This window comes from Carya illinoinensis, chromosome 1 (genome assembly GCF_018687715.1).
Source record: "Carya illinoinensis cultivar Pawnee chromosome 1, C.illinoinensisPawnee_v1, whole genome shotgun sequence".
NCBI lineage: Eukaryota > Viridiplantae > Streptophyta > Magnoliopsida > Fagales > Juglandaceae > Carya > Carya illinoinensis.
In genome coordinates, this window is record NC_056752.1 from 13,075,254 (window position 1) to 13,081,253 (window position 6,000).

The window sequence follows — 6,000 nt, forward strand, 5'->3', positions numbered from 1 at the left end:
TGGATTTGTCCGACTCTGAAGCTGCAATTGGGTTGTGAGGTGCCTGGCATCATAATCCAAGGAAATGGACCTCGCGACTTACTGCCAATTGCAGGGAACTCTTTTGCAAACATTTCCTGAAAAGTCTGTATAGAATACCCTGGCCGGCGTGTTATCAGCAATTGCTGATCGTTGCATTTCAGTTTGTGTTATCGTCATTTGGATTTGTGCTTGATTTTAAGGTATTGTGCATGTACAGAAGGTCCCGTGCGAGCCTGTAACCAGAGAATCAGCAAAATGGTTAGAGAAACAGAAATGAAAATCGTTAAAAATCAGAACCCACGCTTCTTTGTGCGAAATCAGAGAAAAAAAATCATTAAAAAGTGTTGAGGCTGAGCTTCTGAAGGAAATCATCAGAACCCATGCTTCTTTGTGCGAAATCAGAGAAAAAAATCGTTAAAAAGTGTTGAGGCTGAGCTTCTGAACGAAATCATCAGAACCCACGCTTTTTTGAGCGAAATCAAAGAAAAAAATCATTAAAAAGTGTTGAGGCTGAGCTTCTGAAGGAAATCATTAGACGTTTCTTTGTGTGAAATCAGAGAAAAAAATTGTTAAAAAGTGTTGAGGCCACCATCTTTGATCTCTTCCTCGTAGAAATGACTTTAGGCGAGTTGCTTGGGTTGAAACCGGTATTTCACGGGTTCGACCTGAAAATTAGTTTAAACCGTATTTAGCATTCGGGTCGTAGGGTCGAGCCATTCAGACGGGCCGGATCTGTGATTTTTTTGCACAGCCCTACTCGTGCTGCCCTCATAAAGTCACAATCACAAATTTAGAAATTTTAATAATTTGTTTTCAATTATTATTATATCTAAGTATTATTGTCTCTGATATAGTAACAGCTCGTGGGTTTCAATAGGACCAAGTGGGCAAAAAGTAAATGCATTCCTTCCCTTTTAAATTCATTTACTGCGCATCATCCACCGTCCAAAGGAATTTAAAATTGATTGTATGTCATCCATCTACGAAAGAGCTGGTTGAAGTGTTGAACACCCACTAAAGAGACCAAGCTAGTCCAATTCTTTCTAAAGTGGGCCAATCATTTTTAAAGTTTTAATTATCGTTTGAAAATGTTGGGTCTAGTTGATAGATAAACATCCCTTTCATGAAAAAAAATGATAATTTTATGATTTTTTTAATAAAAAAAATCAAACTAAAAATGTGAAATAATCAAAATACCAAATACTTGACATTAATTTTTCAAAATTTGAGAAATGATATTTTCATCTAGAGTAATATTACATACAATCCCCATTTAGAGATTGCAATGCAGACTTACATAATTTTATCTTTAAAATTTTTTTAAATTATAAAAATATCTCTCTTAAAATAATATTTTTTTCTTATTTAATAAAGGGTCTGCACATAAATAGAATTTCTCTTGCAATCGTAAGTCATATGCACTTCCTTTAAAAAATAGATAAATTTAAGACTTACACGAAAAAATTATTTAATAGAATTTATTTTTTTCAGAAAGAATATGTGTGCTCATACATTTTAAGATTGTATATAATATTATTCTAATATATCATATTTATTCTCATAAAATAGTAGTTGTATGGTTGCGGACGATCTATGAACTCATCCCATTATTTCTTGCTCAACTTGCCCATGTTGTTCCTACTTTGTGTGCCACATACACCACATATACAGTCCCTTTAATGAAAAGAAATATGATCAAAATAAAGCGTGAAATGAACCAATGGTCCAAGTCCATTTTCCTTGGCTTGCCATAAGGGGACCTGTCAAAATAGACAGTTCGTTGTGGTCCATCTAATGTACCAAGTGGAGAAAACCAGAATGGAGTATTTGAAGGCAAGTTGAGATGCTGATTTGGATTGATCAAAACAAAGAAAAATAGGGATATATAGGGATCGTTATAAGAGATGAAGAAGGTGAAATCATGGCTGCAGTTTGTGCACAAAAGAAACATGTTACTCAGCCAGTTTTGACTGAATGGTATGCGCTTTGGAGGGCTTTAGTGATTTGTGATGAACTCATGGATTTCAGAAAGGTAGTTTTGGAAGGTGATGAACAGGTTGTTGTCAATGCTATTAACCGAGAAGAGGGAGACTTATCATGGTATGGACAAATTATTAATTATGAGAGTGAGTTAGAAGATGCATTTACTCATAGAGAGAGAAACACAGTAGCGCGCGTACAGAGACACACATATATATACACACATACATATATAGTAGCAAAGCCCGCTTTGTGTGTTGAGGATGAGAGGGTTTAGATTGAGGAAGACCCAAATGCAATTAGAATATTATTTCTAAATATTTTATTTCATTTTATCTCATCATTACAATTTTTCTAAATTCCTATACAAAATTTAATAAATAATTCAATTTTTTAAATCATAACAAAATAATAATATTAAAAAATAATATTCTAATAATATTTTATTCAACTTTTATTTCAACTCATCTCATCTTAACTCATTATCCAAACCGCATCATAGAGTAGCTAGGAGGTAACAAAAAAGACATTGAAGAAAGAAAATCACACGTAAAGAAAGAAGGCCTATACAGAAAGTTATAAGTTAAACTGTTAATGGATTTATTATTCATATGTTATGATATGAATATACAACACTAATTTGTTATGTATGGATGATGAGATTCTATTGATACAGAGCCAATTCTAATAGACTTATTGGAGGGTCCCATTGGCGTGCATCCGGTAGAAATTGAATCTACGAATTCGCCAATTATGAGTTGGGCGAGTTCTAATACGAACAAATCACTTGCCTTGACATTGCAGTTAATTTTGAGCTAGGTAGATAAAAACTTCTAGCTCCGAGGCATGGTCGAGCGAGATCCTAACATGAGATGCACTCAACCCTCATTCAAACTGTAGTAACATACAAGAGATGTGATTCAAGTTTGATAGGCACATGATAGATACCCCGATTAAGAGAAATTGTCTAATCTCATTATGTTTCTTGAATTCAAATTTTAACAGAGTTTTAGTTACTACATGCTTGTAATAAGTATTACCTCTCTAAGTTTTTCAATATTAGGATTATCTTGAAATAGTTTCTTCATTTCTTATTCTATGAGGTTCTGTTTGGATGTCGAGATGTCTCATATCAATATCTAAACACTTTTTAATTTTTAATTTTTAACTTTTTTTATCTAATTATTATTTAATCATTATAATTTTTCTAACTTTCAAATAAAAATAAAAAATAATTAAGATTTTTTAAATCTTAAAATAAAAATTATATTTTAATAATATTTTAATTTTATAATATTTTTATTTACTTTTTTTTCTTATTTTAAAATCGTTAAAACATCTTAACTCATCATTGTATTATTATTAATAAATTATTTTATTATTATTTATAAATTTTTCAACTCAACTTCAGAAGTGGTGTTATTTTTAATTAAAATCTTTAGAAGAGTTTCTGTAAGGGTGGCCTATTGCATTTATGGTATCGGATTTTGATAAGTAGCATCATGGGATCGTTTGATTGAAGCTCTAGTGATATACAAAAGACACGTGGTTGTTTCTTCTCTTGGGGTCTACACATTAATGGCCGGTGAAAGCGTGGAAGGGGATTAATTTGAGAGTTTTGTTAGATATAAACAAAGTTACGTATTAATTTATATATTAATATTAATTTTTTTATATTTAAAATTTAAATTAATATTATTTTTAATAAAATTTATTTTTTAATTAATTATAATAAATTAATATATATATTAATGGATAAGTGTGCTTGTACCTAAACTTTTCTAACCACGAAGAGCTGAGGCTGCTAAATTGACTAGAGTGGCGCGTCCAACATGTGAAGGCACATCGATACGTGAGACTCATACGCCGATCGATTCAAAGTAATGCTCGCCTTTTTTGGGAGATTAGTGGCCTAAGGACTGTGCTGATGAGCCACTTGTACTGATACGGTATAAGCTCTCATTTGTTTTAAAAATAAGATGAGGTAAGAAAAATTAAAATTAAATAAAATATTATTAAAATATATTATTTTAATATTATATTTGTATTGTGATTTGAAAAAATTAAATTATTTATTTTATTTTTATAATGAGATTTTAAAAAATTAAATTGTTTATTTTATTTTATATTAGAATTAAAAAAATTTGTAATGATTAAGATGAAATGAAATGAAAGTTTTTTAAAAATGAGCTGTTTGAAATTTTTACTTTTTACTTATGGACCCACATTTTTACAAAAAATTTATACATTTGAAACTTATACTAGCATTACTCATTATCAAATAATTAGAAAATTACTTATCATCACGTACTTATCTTTCAATCATGCATTTAATTCTACTACATAAGAGAATGAAGGGAAGCAGATAAGATAAATAACATTTAAAAAAAAAAAATACATTAATGGTTGAAAGAAAAGTTTGTAATGTCCCATAAAATAAGGTTTAAATTAGGTCGATCGCTTACAATAATAAAAGAAACCATCAAAATCCCTAAAAATGGGATGGGCAACTAAATTAGAAACAGATAAATGAGAGAGAGAGAGAGAGAGAGAGAGAGAGAGAGAGAGAGAGATACCTAACCTTGTCTGGTTCTGTCATTTACTTGGTGCTGCCCAGATGACTAACACAAGAGGGGGTGAATTGAATTATATTAAAAAAAATAATAATTATAAATCAAATATACAATATAAAATATAAACAAAATATGAAATAACAGTAAATATAAAGAGTAAGGGTAACAGAGAAGCAAACTCAGTATGTTAACGAGGTTCGACCCCAATGCCTACGTCTCCGCCTCAAGCTACCCCTTGAAAATTTTTAAATTCACTATTCAACCTCCTTCAGGTGGAGATAGAAACCTATTACACATTTGAACAACACTGCTACAAAAGATCCGTGTAGAACACCCTCTACACTTGCAATCACCTTACACGTGGTGATTCAACTATTCACTGTGTAGAACACTTTCTACACGCACAAGGGTTATACACACCCTTTTACTGATACAAGAGCTAATAGTGGGTAGGTTATCAGAAAACACTCCTCAATGAGTGGAATAAGAACAATACAGTACAAATTATATCTCTCAAAATGAACAAGAATTAAGGCTCAATGCTTAGAGAAGAGAGAATGAAGGCTTTGAATGAATGTTGTATGCTCTTTGTGTTGTAAATGTGAAGCTCTCAAATGATCTATTTATAGGCATATGAAACTTCATATTCAAATTTAAAAAGATTCACATGTCAAATACAACATCATTCACTTTTTCAAAAAATTCAAATAAAAGGTTCTTCTTTTTCAATTGTCAAAGACAGCATCATTCATTTTTCAAAAAGTTCAAACCTAATCTTTTACTTTTTGCATATGACAAAAGGAGCACACTTTACTTTTCAAATATTTCAAACAAAATCATCTACCTTTTGCATAAGTGAAAAAAAGCATCAATCACTTTTTAAAATATTCAAATAAAACATACACATGTGAAAGATGACAATCAATCATCTTTAATATTTTCAAAGTTCAACCCTTTAATCAAGGCATGCACATGTAAAAGATGACAATCAACCATCTTTCAAAATTTTTAAATATAATTTTCAAAAAATTCATGCACATGTAGAAATTGTATTTTAATACTTTATGATAAAATATTAATTTTGAGTCTTAATCCTAATTTCGAATTTTTAAGAGATTTACAACATTACTCTATAACTTTAATGTGAACTTATTCCCTTCTTGCTCATGCTTGTTTTCTTGATGTGCTTGATTCCATTGTATAGACAACTTGAGTTTGAGACTTCTTTATTCTTTGAATTCATTTATTATCATCAAAATCTATGTGTAGATATATAATTACACAAAACTTAAAATTTTGGATTCAACAGATCTGTGACACATCTTTTTTTTCCAAGTTTATCTATTGGTATACTACAGCTAAGTTAAGCTATAATAATGGAACTAAGGTGTCAAAAGACATAAGTACCATAAAAACTAGTGATATC